Source organism: Artemia franciscana, chromosome 16 (assembly GCF_032884065.1).
Source record: "Artemia franciscana chromosome 16, ASM3288406v1, whole genome shotgun sequence".
NCBI lineage: Eukaryota > Metazoa > Arthropoda > Branchiopoda > Anostraca > Artemiidae > Artemia > Artemia franciscana.
In genome coordinates, this window is record NC_088878.1 from 34929038 (window position 1) to 34944039 (window position 15002).

At 32.0% G+C, this 15002-nt stretch overlaps 1 protein-coding gene across 1 annotated transcript in view; it reads left to right on the forward strand.

Moving 5' to 3' along the window:
- Window positions 1-15002, forward strand: part of LOC136037384 (IWS1-like protein) — a 438978-nt gene that overhangs the window by 337526 nt on the left and 86450 nt on the right. The window lies entirely within an intron of this gene.

Below are 15002 nucleotides of genomic sequence, written 5' to 3' on the forward strand. Positions count from 1 at the left end.
AAAAAAAGTAAAAAAAGGCAAAAACTACAAAAAAACTAAAAACTAATAAAAAAGCTAAAAAACTAAAAAAACTAACAAAAGGCAAAAACTACAAAAAAACTAAAAACTAAAAAAAACTAAAAAAAAAGGAAAAAACTGAAAAATAAGCTAAAATAAAGGTAAAAACCAATAAAAAACTAAAAAAAAAACTGAAAAAACTAAAAAAAGGCAAAAACTACAAAAAAAACTAAAAACTAATAAAAAAAGTAAAAAAGCTAAAAAACTAAAAAAACTAAAAAAACTAAAAAAAGGTAAAAAACTAAAAAAAATAAAAAATAAAAAAAAACTAAAAAAAAGGAAAAAACTGAAAAATAAGCTAAAATAAAGGTAAAAACCAATAAAAAACTAAAAAGAAAAAAAGGAAAAAACTAAAAAAAAATTTTCATCTAAAAAACTAAAAAAAACTAAAAAAGGTAAAAACTAAAAGAACTAAAAAAGAAAAAAATAAATGACGAAACTCAAAGAGAAAGCGACCAGGACAAAAGGAATGTTCGATTAGCAATCAACAAAGCACCGGGACACAGGGAGTATAAATGACGACCAGGACATAAGTAAAAAAAAAAACTATCTATATATATAAAAATAAGTTGTCTGTGGATCTGTGGATCGTGGATCAGGTGACGTCACCTGAAAAAACTGGATCAGGTGACGTCAAAACTGAAAAAAACTAAAAAAAAGGCAAAAACTACAAAAAAACTAAAAACTAATAAAAAAAATAAAAAAGCTAAAAAACTAAAAAAACTAAAAAAAGGCAAAAAACTACAAAAAAAACTAAAAACTAATAAAAAAGCTAAAAAACTAAAAAAACTAAAAAAAAGGCAAAAACTACAAAAAAAACTAAAAACTAATAAAAAAATAAAAAAGCTAAAAAACTAAAAAACTAAAAAAACTAAAAAAAGGTAAAAAACTAAAAAAACTAAAAACTAAAAAAAAATAAAAAAAAGGAAAAAACTGAAAAATAAGCTAAAATAAAGGTAAAAACCAATAAAAAACTAAAAAAAAAACTGAAAAACTAAAAAAAGGCAAAAACTACAAAAAAACTAAAAACTAATAAAAAAAGTAAAAAAGCTAAAAAACTAAAAAAACTAAAAAAACTAAAAAAACTAAAAAAAGGTAAAAAACTAAAAAAAATAAAAAATAAAAAAAAAATAAAAAAAAGGAAAAAACTGAAAAATAAGCTAACATAAAGGTAAAAACCAATAAAAAACTAAAAAGAAAAAAAGGAAAAAACTAAAAAAAATTTTCATCTAAAAAACTAAAAAAAACTAAAAAAGGTAAAAACTAAAAGAACTAAAAAAGAAAAAAATAAATGACGACACTCAAAGAGAAAGCGACCAGGACAAAAGGAATGTTCGATTAGCAATCAACAAAGCACCGGGACACAGGGAGTATAAATGACGACCAGGACATAAGTAAAAAAAAAAATTAACAAAACTAAAAAGAAGGTAAAAACTACAAAAAAACTAAAAAGAAAAAAAAAAAATAAAACTAATAAAAAAACTAAAAAATCTAAAAATCTAAATAAACTAAAAAAGAAAAAAAAGGAAAAAAATAAAGGAGAAAAACAAAACTAAAAAACGAATGTATATACAGACCGGTACACCGGGATACAAATGACGACCGGGACACAGGGAATATAAATGACGACCGGGACACAGGGACACAACTACAACGGGGACACCGGGGGAAACAGGGGGATATAAATGACGACCGGGACAAAAAAACTAAAAAGAAAAAAAAACTAAAAACTAATAAAAAAACTAAAAAATCTAAAAATCTAAATAAGCTAAAAAAGAAAAAAAAAGGAAAAAAATAAAGGAGAAAAACAAAACTAAAAAACGAATGTATATACAGACCGGGACACCGGGATACAAATGACGACCGGGACACAGGGAATATAAATGACGACCGGGACACAGGGACACAACTACAACGGGGACACCGGGGGAAACAGGGGGATGTAAATGACGACCGGGACACCGGGACAGGGAATGGTCGATTAGCAATCACCATCAACAAAGCTCAAGGGCAATCATTAGAATCATGAGGTATAGATCTGAATACAGATTGTTTTCCCATGGACCATTATATGTTGCATGTTCAAGAGTCGGTAAACCTGACAATCTATTTATATGCAAAGACAATGGGACAGCAAAGAATGTTGTATATTCGCAAGTTTTACGTAGTTAAAACCATATATATATATATATATATATATATATATATATATATATATATATATATATATATATATATATATATATATATATATATATATATATATATATATATATATATATATATATATATATATATATATATATATATATATATATATATATATATATACTAGCTGTTGGGGTGGCGCTTCGCGCCACCCCAACACCTAGTTGGTGGGGGCGCTTCGCGCCCCCCCCAAGCCCCCCCGCGCGCGTAAGTCGTTACGCGCCATAATAGTTACGCGCCATTGTAGTTGTGTCCCTATGTCCCACCTGTGAATATAGATATATATATATATATATATGGTTTTAACTACGTAAAACTTGCGAATATACAACATTCTTTGCTGTCCCATTGTCTTTGCATATAAATAGATTGTCAGGTTATCCCCCTGTTTCCCCCGGTGTCCCCGTTGTAGTTGTGTCCCTGTGTCCCGGTCGTCATTTATATTCCCTGTGTCCCGGGTCCCGGTCATCATTTGTATCCCGGTGTCCCGGTCTGTATATACATTCGTTTTTTAGTTTTGTTTTTCTCCTTTATTTTTTTCCTTTTTTTTTCTTTTTTAGCTTATTTAGATTTTTAGATTTTTTAGTTTTTTTTATTAGTTTTTAGTTTTTATTTCTTTTTAGTTTTTTTGTCCCGGTCGTCATTTATATCCCCCTGTTTCCCCCGGTGTCCCCGTTGTAGTTGTGTCCCTGTGTCCCGGTCGTTATTTATATTCCCTGTGTCCCGGTCGTCATTTGTATCCCGGTGTACCGGTCTGTATATACATTCGTTTTTTAGTTTTGTTTTTCTCCTTTATTTTTTTCCTTTTTTTTTCTTTTTTAGTTTATTTAGATTTTTTAGATTTTTTAGTTTTTTTTATTAGTTTTAGTTTTTTTTTCTTTTTAGTTTTTTTGTAGTTTTTACCTTCTTTTTAGTTTTGTTAATTTTTTTTTTTACTTGTGTCCTGGTCGTCATTTATACTCCCTGTGTCCCGGTGCTTTGTTGATTGCTAATCGAACATTCCTTTTGTCCTGGTCGCTTTCTCTTTGAGTGTCGTCATTTATTTTTTTCTTTTTTAGTTCTTTTAGTTTTTACCTTTTTTAGTTTTTTTTTAGTTTTTAGTTTTTTTAGTTTTTTACCTTTTTTTAGTTTTTTTAGTTTTTTAGCTTTTTTATTTTTTTTATTAGTTTTTAGTTTTTTTGTAGTTTTTTGCCTTTTTTTTTAGTTTTTTGTCCTGGTCGCTTTCTCTTTGAGTGTCGTCATTTATTAGTTTTTTCCTTTTTTTTTTTTAGTTTTTTATTGGTTTTTTACCTTTATTTTAGCTTATTTTTCAGTTTTTTTCCTTTTTTTTAGTTTTTTTTTATTTTTTATTTTTTTTAGTTTTTTACCTTTTTTTAGTTTTTTAGTTTTTTTAGTTTTTTAGCTTTTTTACTTTTTTTATTAGTTTTTAGTTTTTTTTTGTAGTTTTTGCCTTTTTTTAGTTTTTTCAGTTTTTTTTTTTAGTTTTTTTATTGGTTTTTACCTTTATAGTTTTTTTAGTTTTTTAGCTTTTTTATTTTTTTTATTAGTTTTTAGTTTTTTTTGTAGTTTTTGCCTTTTTTTAGTTTTTTCAGTTTTGACGTCACCTAATCCAGTTTTTTCAGGTGACGTCACCTGACACATCCATCCACACATCCATCCACACATCCATCCACAGACAACTTATTTTTATATATATAGATATATATATCTATATTCACAGGTGGGACATAGGGACACAACTACAATGGCGCGTAACTATTATGGCGCGTAACGACTTACGCGCGCGGGGTGGCTTGGGGGGGGCGCGAAGCGCCCCCACCAACTAGGTGTTGGGGTGGCGCGAAGCGCCACCCCAACAGCTAGTATATATATATATACTAGCTGTTGGGGTGGCGCTTCGCGCCACCCCAACACCTAGTTGGTGGGGGCGCTTCGCGCCCCCCCCAAGCCCCCCCGCGCGCGTAAGTCGTTACGCGCCATAATAGTTACGCGCCATTGTAGTTGTGTCCCTATGTCCCACCTGTGAATATAGATAGATATATATATATGGTTTTAACTACGTAAAACTTGCGAATATACAACATTCTTTGCTGTCCCATTGTCTTTGCATATAAATAGATTGTCAGGTTTACCGACTCTTGAACATGCAACATATAATGGTCCATGGGAAAACAATCTGTATTCAGATCTATACCTCATGATTCTAATGATTGCCCTTGAGCTTTGTTGATGGTGATTGCTAATCGACCATTCCCTGTCCCGGTGTCCCGGTCGTCATTTACATCCCCCTGTTTCCCCCGGTGTCCCCGTTGTAGTTGTGTCCCTGTGTCCCGGTCGTCATTTATATTCCCTGTGTCCCGGGTCCCGGTCGTCATTTGTATCCCGGTGTCCCGGTCTGTATATACATTCGTTTTTTAGTTTTGTTTTTCTCCTTTATTTTTTTCCTTTTTTTTTCTTTTTTAGCTTATTTAGATTTTTAGATTTTTTAGTTTTTTTATTAGTTTTTAGTTTTTTTTTCTTTTAGTTTTTTTGTCCCGGTCGTCATTTATATCCCCCTGTTTCCCCCGGTGTCCCCGTTGTAGTTGTGTCCCTGTGTCCCGGTCGTCATTTATATTCCCTGTGTCCCGGTCGTCATTTGTATCCCGGTGTACCGGTCTGTATATACATTCGTTTTTTAGTTTTGTTTTTCTCCTTTATTTTTTTCCTTTTTTTTTCTTTTTTAGTTTATTTAGATTTTTTAGATTTTTTAGATGTTTTAGATTTTTTAGTCCCTGTGTCCCGGTCGTCATTTATATTCCCTGTGTCCTGGTCGTCATTTATACTCCCTGTGTCCCGGTGCTTTGTTGATTGCTAATCGAACATTCCTTTTGTCCTGGTCGCTTTCTCTTTGAGTGTCGTCATTTATTTTTTTCTTTTTTAGTTCTTTTAGGTTTTTACCTTTTTTAGTTTTTTTTTAGTTTTTAGTTTTTTTAGTTTTTTACCTTTTTTTAGTTTTTTTAGTTTTTTTAGTTTTTTAGCTTTTTTATTTTTTTTATTAGTTTTTAGTTTTTTTGTAGTTTTTGCCTTTTTTTTATTTTTTTTAGTTTTTTAGCTTTTTTATTAGTTTTTAGTTTTTTTTGTAGTTTTTGCCTTTTTTTAGTTTTTTTAGTTTTTTAGCTTTTTTATTTTTTTTATTAGTTTTAGTTTTTTTTTGTAGTTTTTTGCCTTTTTTTTTCTCTTTGAGTGTCGTCATTTATTAGTTTTTTCCTTTTTTTTTAGTTTTTTATTGGTTTTTACCTTTATTTTAGCTTATTTTTCAGTTTTTTCCTTTTTTTTAGTTTTTTTTTTATTTTTTATTTTTTTTAGTTTTTTACCTTTTTTTAGTTTTTTAGTTTTTTTAGCTTTTTTACTTTTTTTATTAGTTTTTAGTTTTTTTTGTAGTTTTTGCCTTTTTAGTTTTTTATTGGTTTTTACCTTTATAGTTTTTTTAGTTTTTTAGCTTTTTTATTTTTTTTATTAGTTTTTAGTTTTTTTTGTAGTTTTTGCCTTTTTTAGTTTTTTCAGTTTTGACGTCACCTGATCCAGTTTTTTCAGGTGACGTCACCTGACACATCCATCCACACATCCATCCATCCATCCATCCACAGACAACTTATTTTTATATATATATAGATATCTATATATATATATATCTACTATATATATAAAAATAAGTTGTCTGTCTGTGGATCTGTGGATCAGGTAACGTCATGTTTCTGTGTAGACTGACGTCATGAAATTAGTTGTCGTCATTTTTGTTATGACGATGCTTAGTATATTGTAAAACACATTAATTTGGTTAATAATGTACCATTTAAAACACCAAAATGAACATGCTGGAGTAGTCACTCGGTGAGAGAGGGTGTCAGAACAGAGAATGAAGGTCCCAGGTTCAAATCCTGGTTAGGCTAAAAAAGGTAAAAAACTAAAAACTAAAAAAAAAACTGAAAAAACTAAAAAAAATAAAAAAGCCGAAAAACTAAAAAAACTAAAGAAACTAAAAAAAGGAAAAAAACTTAAAAAACTAAAAACCAAACAAAAACTAAAAAAAAGGAAAAAACTGAAAAATAGAAGAGAAAAAGAAAACTAATAAAATTAAGAATAAAAATAAAAAAAATAAAAAAGATAAAAACTAAAAAAAAAGTAAAAAGAAAAAACGAAAAAAAACTAAAAAAGCTAAAAAAAAGGTAAAAACCAATAAAAAACTAAAAAGAAAAAAGGTAAAAAACTAAAATCAGGTGACGTCATGTTTCTGTGTAGACTGACGTCATGAAATTAGTTGTCGTCATTTTTGTTATGACGATACTTAGTATATTGTAAAACACATTAATTTGGTTAATAATATACCATTTAAAACACCAAAATGAACATGCTGGAGTAGTCACTCGGTGAGAGAGGGTGTCAGAACGGAGAATGAAGGTCCCAGGTTCAAATCCTGGTTAGGCTAAAAAAGGTAAAAACTAAAAACTAAAAAAAAAACTGAAAAAACTAAAAAAAGGCAAAAACTACAAAAAAAAACTAAAAACTAATAAAAAAAAATAAAAATGCCGAAAAACAAAAAAAAACTAAAGAAACTAAAAAAAGGAAAAAAAACTTAAAAAACTAAAAACTAAACAAAAACTAAAAAAAAGGAAAAAACTGAAAAATAGAAGAGAAAAAGAAAACTAATAAAATTAAGAATAAAAACAAAAAAAAAATAAAAAAGATAAAAACTAAAAAAAAAGTAAAAAGAAAAAACGAAAAAAAACTAAAAAAGCTAAAAAAAAAAGGTAAAAAACCAATAAAAAACTAAAAAGAAAAAAAGGTAAAAAACTAAAAAAAAAATTTCATCTAAAAAACTAAAAAAAAACTAAAAAGGTAAAAACTAAAAGAACTAAAAAAGAAAAAAAAAACTAAAAAAAGGAAAAAAACTGAAAAATAAAGGAGAAAAAGATATAAAAGGGGATATAAATGACGACCGGGACACCGGGACACAAGGAATATAAATGACGCCCGGGACGCTCAAAGAGAAATCACAGACTGGGACACGGGGACACAAATGACGACCGGGACACAGGGAATATAAATGACGACCGGGACACAGGGACATAACTACAAAGGGGACGCCGGGGTGCACAGGGGGATATATAAATGACGATGGCGACTCAGGGAATGGTCGATTAGCAATCACCATCAACAAAGCTCAAGGGCAATCATTAGAATCATGAGGTATAGATCTGAATACGGATTGTTTTCCCATGGACCATTATATGTTGCATGTTCAAGAGTCGGTAAACCTGACAATCTATTTATATGCACAGACAATGGGACAGCAAAGAATGTTGTATATTCGCAAGTTTTACGTAGTTAAAAACATATATATATATATATACTAGCTGTTGGGGTGGCGCTTCGCGCCACCCCAACACCTAGTTGGTGGGGGCGCTTCGCGCCCCCCCCAAGCCCCCCCGCGCGCGTAAGTCGTTACGCGCCATAATAGTTACGCGCCATTGTAGTTGTGTCCCTATGTCCCACCTGTGAATATAGATATATATATATATATATGGTTTTAACTACGTAAAACTTGCGAATATACAACATTCTTTGCTGTCCCATTGTCTTTGCATATAAATAGATTGTCAGGTTATCCCCCTGTTCCCCCGGTGTCCCCGTTGTAGTTGTGTCCCTGTGTCCCGGTCGTCATTTATATTCCCTGTGTCCCGGGTCCCGGTCATCATTTGTATCCCGGTGTCCCGGTCTGTATATACATTCGTTTTTTAGTTTTGTTTTTCTCCTTTATTTTTTTCCTTTTTTTTTCTTTTTTAGCTTATTTAGATTTTTAGATTTTTTAGTTTTTTTTATTAGTTTTTAGTTTTTATTTCTTTTTAGTTTTTTTGTCCCGGTCGTCATTTATATCCCCCTGTTTCCCCCGGTGTCCCCGTTGTAGTTGTGTCCCTGTGTCCCGGTCGTTATTTATATTCCCTGTGTCCCGGTCGTCATTTGTATCCCGGTGTACCGGTCTGTATATACATTCGTTTTTTAGTTTTGTTTTTCTCCTTTATTTTTTTCCTTTTTTTTTCTTTTTTAGTTTATTTAGATTTTTAGATTTTTTAGTTTTTTTATTAGTTTTTAGTTTTTTTTTCTTTTTAGTTTTTTTGTAGTTTTTACCTTCTTTTTAGTTTTGTTAATTTTTTTTTTTTACTTGTGTCCTGGTCGTCATTTATACTCCCTGTGTCCCGGTGCTTTGTTGATTGCTAATCGAACATTCCTTTTGTCCTGGTCGCTTTCTCTTTGAGTGTCGTCATTTATTTTTTTCTTTTTTAGTTCTTTTAGTTTTTACCTTTTTTAGTTTTTTTTTAGTTTTAGTTTTTTTAGTTTTTTACCTTTTTTTAGTTTTTTTAGTTTTTTAGCTTTTTTATTTTTTTTATTAGTTTTTAGTTTTTTTGTAGTTTTTGCCTTTTTTTTTAGTTTTTTGTCCTGGTCGCTTTCTCTTTGAGTGTCGTCATTTATTAGTTTTTTCCTTTTTTTTTTTAGTTTTTTATTGGTTTTTACCTTTATTTTAGCTTATTTTTCAGTTTTTTCCTTTTTTTTAGTTTTTTTTTATTTTTTATTTTTTTTAGTTTTTTACCTTTTTTTAGTTTTTTTAGTTTTTTTAGTTTTTTAGCTTTTTTACTTTTTTTATTAGTTTTTAGTTTTTTTTTTGTAGTTTTTGCCTTTTTTTAGTTTTTTCAGTTTTTTTTTTAGTTTTTTATTGGTTTTTACCTTTATAGTTTTTTTAGTTTTTTAGCTTTTTTATTTTTTTTATTAGTTTTTAGTTTTTTTTGTAGTTTTTGCCTTTTTTTAGTTTTTTCAGTTTTTCAGTTTCACCTAATCCAGTTTTTTCAGGTGACGTCACCTGACACATCCATCCACACATCCATCCACACATCCATCCACAGACAACTTATTTTTATATATATATATATATACTAGCTGTTGGGGTGGCGCTTCGCGCCACCCCAACACCTAGTTGGTGGGGGCGCTTCGCGCCCCCCCCAAGCCCCCCCGCGCGCGTAAGTCGTTACGCGCCATAATAGTTACGCGCCATTGTAGTTGTGTCCCTATGTCCCACCTGTGAATATAGATATATATATATATATATGGTTTTAACTACGTAAAACTTGCGAATATACAACATTCTTTGCTGTCCCATTGTCTTTGCATATAAATAGATTGTCAGGTTATCCCCCTGTTTCCCCCGGTGTCCCCGTTGTAGTTGTGTCCCTGTGTCCCGGTCGTTATTTATATTCCCTGTGTCCCGGTCGTCATTTGTATCCCGGTGTACCGGTCTGTATATACATTCGTTTTTTAGTTTTGTTTTTCTCCTTTATTTTTTTCCTTTTTTTTTCTTTTTTAGTTTATTTAGATTTTTAGATTTTTTAGTTTTTTTATTAGTTTTTAGTTTTTTTTTCTTTTTAGTTTTTTTGTAGTTTTTACCTTCTTTTTAGTTTTGTTAATTTTTTTTTTTACTTGTGTCCTGGTCGTCATTTATACTCCCTGTGTCCCGGTGCTTTGTTGATTGCTAATCGAACATTCCTTTTGTCCTGGTCGCTTTCTCTTTGAGTGTCGTCATTTATTTTTTTCTTTTTTAGTTCTTTTAGTTTTTACCTTTTTTAGTTTTTTTTTAGTTTTTAGTTTTTTTAGTTTTTTACCTTTTTTTAGTTTTTTTAGTTTTTTAGCTTTTTTATTTTTTTTATTAGTTTTTAGTTTTTTTGTAGTTTTTGCCTTTTTTTTTAGTTTTTTGTCCTGGTCGCTTTCTCTTTGAGTGTCGTCATTTATTAGTTTTTTCCTTTTTTTTTTAGTTTTTTATTGGTTTTTACCTTTATTTTAGCTTGTTTTTCAGTTTTTTCCTTTTTTTTAGTTTTTTTTTATTTTTTATTTTTTTTAGTTTTTTATCTTTTTTTAGTTTTTTTAGTTTTTTTAGTTTTTTAGCTTTTTTACTTTTTTTATTAGTTTTTAGTTTTTTTTTGTAGTTTTTGCCTTTTTTTAGTTTTTTCAGTTTTTTTTTTAGTTTTTTATTGGTTTTTACCTTTATAGTTTTTTTAGTTTTTTAGCTTTTTTATTTTTTTTATTAGTTTTTAGTTTTTTTTGTAGTTTTTTGCCTTTTTTTAGTTTTTTCAGTTTTGACGTCACCTAATCCAGTTTTTTCAGGTGACGTCACCTGACACATCCATCCACACATCCATCCATCCATCCATCCACAGACAACTTATTTTTATATATATATATATATATATCTATCTATATATATAAAAATAAGTTGTCTGTGGATGGATGGATGGATGGATGTGTCAGGTGACGTCACCTGAAAAAACTGGATCAGGTGACGTCAAAACTGAAAAAACTAAAAAAAGGCAAAAAAAAACTAAAAACTAATAAAAAAATAAAAAAGCTAAAAAACTAAAAAAACTATAAAGGTAAAAACCAATAAAAAACTAAAAAAAAAACTGAAAAAACTAAAAAAAGGCAAAAACTACAAAAAAAAACTAAAAACTAATAAAAAAAGTAAAAAAGCTAAAAAACTAAAAAAACTAAAAAAAGGTAAAAAACTAAAAAAAATAAAAAATAAAAAAAAACTAAAAAAAAGGAAAAAACTGAAAAATAAGCTAAAATAAAGGTAAAAACCAATAAAAAACTAAAAAAAAAAGGAAAAAACTAATAAATGACGACACTCAAAGAGAAAGCGACCAGGACAAAAGGAATGTTCGATTAGCAATCAACAAAGCACCGGGACACAGGGAGTATAAATGACGACCAGAAATCTAAAAATCTAAATAAACTAAAAAAGAAAAAAAAAGGAAAAAAAGATACAAATGACGACCGGGACACAGGGAATATAAATGACGACCGGGACACAGGGACACAACTACAACGGGGACACCGGGGGAAACAGGGGGATATAAATGACGACCGGGACAAAAAAACTAAAAAGAAAAAAAAACTAAAAACTAATAAAAAAACTAAAAAATCTAAAAATCTAAATAAGCTAAAAAAGAAAAAAAAAGGAAAAAAATAAAGGAGAAAAACAAAACTAAAAAACGAATGTATATACAGACCGGGACACCGGGATACAAATGACGACCGGGACCCGGGACACAGGGAATATAAATGACGACCGGGACACAGGGACACAACTACAACGGGGACACCGGGGGAAACAGGGGGATGTAAATGACGACCGGGACACCGGGACAGGGAATGGTCGATTAGCAATCACCATCAACAAAGCTCAAGGGCAATCATTAGAATCATGAGGTATAGATCTGAATACAGATTGTTTTCCCATGGACCATTATATGTTGCATGTTCAAGAGTCGGTAAACCTGACAATCTATTTATATGCAAAGACAATGGGACAGCAAAGAATGTTGTATATTCGCAAGTTTTACGTAGTTAAAACCATATATATATATCTATCTATATTCACAGGTGGGACATAGGGACACAACTACAATGGCGCGTAACTATTATGGCGCGTAACGACTTACGCGCGCGGGGGGGCTTGGGGGGGGCGCGAAGCGCCCCCACCAACTAGGTGTTGGGGTGGCGCGAAGCGCCACCCCAACAGCTAGTATATATATATATATATATATATATATATATATATATATATATATATATATATATATATATATATATATATATCTATATTCACAGGTGGGACATAGGGACACAACTACAATGGCGCGTAACTAATATGGCGCGTAACGACTTACGCGCGCGGGGGGGCTTGGGGGGAGGGGCGCGAAGCGCCACCCCAACTGCTAGTATATATATATAAATAAGTTGTCTGTCTGTGTGTCTGTCTGTGGATCAGGTGACGTCATGTTTCTGTGTTGACTGACGTCATGAAATTAGTTGTCGTCATTTTTGCTTTGACGGTGACGTCATTAACGGTATTTAAGACATGGCAACAGCCGAAGAAGCTGCTCACAGAGTTTATGCCAAAAAACTTGCTGCTGATAGAGAAAGTAAGAAAAGAAAGCGTTCCGAGGAATCACAAGAACAGCAAGAAAACAGGCTTGCGGCTAAAGAACGCAAAACCGCGCAGTTAGATGAAAATCCACCTGGACAGCGAGAGTCAAAACATATCAAAACTGAAAATGATAGCGATGATGATTGGGTTTGGGATTTTGACTTGGATAAGGTCATCAATGCCTACCAGATTTAAGTTAAAAAAACAAAGGTTACTCGGTATGTACTTCATAGTGACGCTGAAAAATAAAGAAGAAAAAGAAAACTGAAAAAAGAAAACTGAAAAAAGAAATTACAGACCGGGACACAAATGACGACCGAGACAGAGGGAATATAAGTGACGACCGGGAACCTCAAAGAGAAATTACAGACTGGGACAACCCGGACACAAATCACGACCGGGACACAGGGAATATAAATGACGACCGGGACACAGGGACACAACTACAACGGGGACGTCGGGGGCACAGGCGGGATATATAAATGACGACCGGGACACAGGGATTGTTCGAATAGAAATTACAGACCGGGACAGCGGGACACAAATGACGACCGGGACACCGGGACACAGGGAATATAAATGACGACCGGGACACTCAAAGAGAAATTACAAACTGGGACACCGGGACACAAATGACGACCGGGACACAGGGACACATCATTAGAATAATGAGGTATAGATCTGAATACGGATTGTTTTTCCCATGGACAATTATATGTTGCATGTTCAAGAGTCAGTAAACCTGACAATCTATTTATATGCACAGACAATGAGACAGCGAAGAATGTTGTATATTCGCATGTTTTACGTAGTTAAAAACATATATTTATATCTATCTCTATTCACAGGTGGGACACAGGGACACAACTACAATGGCGCGTAACTAATATGGCGCGTAACGACTTACGCGCGCGGGGGGGCTTTGGGGGGGGGGGGGGGGGGGGGTTGCGAAGTGCCCCACCAACAAGGTGATGGGGAGGCGCGAAGCGCCACCCCAACAGCTAGTATATATATATATATATATATATATATATATATATATATATATATATATATATATATATATATATATATATATATATATATATATATATATATATATATATATATATATATATATATATTTATATATATATATATATATATATATATATGTTTTTAACTACGTAAAACTTGCGAATATACAACATTCTTTGCTGTCCCATCGTCTGTGCATATAAATAGATTGTCAGGTTTACCGACTCTTGAACATGCAACGCATAATGTTCCATGGGAAAACAATCCGTATTCAGATCTATACCTCATGATTCTATTGATTGCCCTTGAGCTTTGTTGATGGTGATTGCTAATCGACCATTTCCTTTGTTGCCGTCGTCATTTATATATCCCCCTGTGCTCCCCGGCGTCCCTGTTCTAGTTGTGTCCCTGTGTCCGGGTCGTCATTTATATTCCCTGTGTCCCCGTCGTCATTTGTGTCCCGGTGTCCCAGTCTGTGATTTCTATTTGAGTGTCCCGGGCGTCATTTATATTCGTCAGGATATTGTAGGGCATCGTAGCATCGATGAGTTTAAGCAATTCTTGTCAACTGATTGTTTCGCCTATAAAGAATATTATCTCGAGGTAAGAACTGATCACCGACCACAACGATTGCCACTTTTTTGATAGTTGCGTATCAGGAGGCATCAACTCGATTGCTGTTTTTAAGCAGAAGCACTAAATTATTATTTTTGTGGAAAATATGATATATATAAATATATATATATATATATATATATTTTCTTTTTAGTTTTGTTGTAGTTTTTACCTTTTTTAGTTTTTTTCTTCTTTTGTATTAATGCTAAAGCCAAGGTTCGAACCTGGAGCCTTTTGGACCTAGAACCTGAAACATAACGCTTTACCAACTCAGCTACTTCGGCGTGAATACATTCATTTTGAGCAGCTTCCTCGGGTGTTGCCATTGTAGGTTCTTCAGTCATTTTACAATTAGAAATTTCTCTTTCAACGGTCTTCTTACAATTCAAAATTTGTCTTTGAACGATATTATTAAATACCAGTGTCCTGGTCGTCATTTATATTGCCTATGTCCCGGTCGTAATTTGTGTCCCGGTATCCCAGTCTGTAATTTCTCCTTGAGTGTCCCGGTCGTTATTTATATTCCCTCTGTCCCGGTCGTCATTTGTGTCCCGGTCTGTAATTTCTCTTTTAGTGTTTTTTCTTTTTAGTATTTTTTAGTTTTTTACATTTTTTCTTTTTTCAGTTTTCTTTTTCTTCTTTATTTTTCAGCTTCACTATGAAATACATATCGCCGAACCTTTGTTTTTTTTTAACTAAAATCTGGTAGGCATTGATGACCTTATCCAAGCCAGGATCCCAAACCCAATCATCATCGCTATCATTTTCAGTTTTGATATGTTTTGACTCTCGCTGTCCAGGTGGATCTTCATCTAACTGCGCGGTTTTGCGTTTTTTAGCCTCAAGCCTGTTTCCTTGCTGTTCTTTTGATTCCTCGGCACGCTTTCTTTTCTGACTTTCTCTATCAGCAGCAAGTTTTTTGGCATAGACTCTTTGAGCATCTTCATCGTCTTTTGCCATTGTAAGTTCCTCAGTCATTTTAATCATATATGTCTTAAATATCTTTAATGACGTCACCGTCATAGCAAAAATGACGACAACTAACTTCATGACGTCAGTCGACACAGAAACATGACGTCACCTGACAGACAGA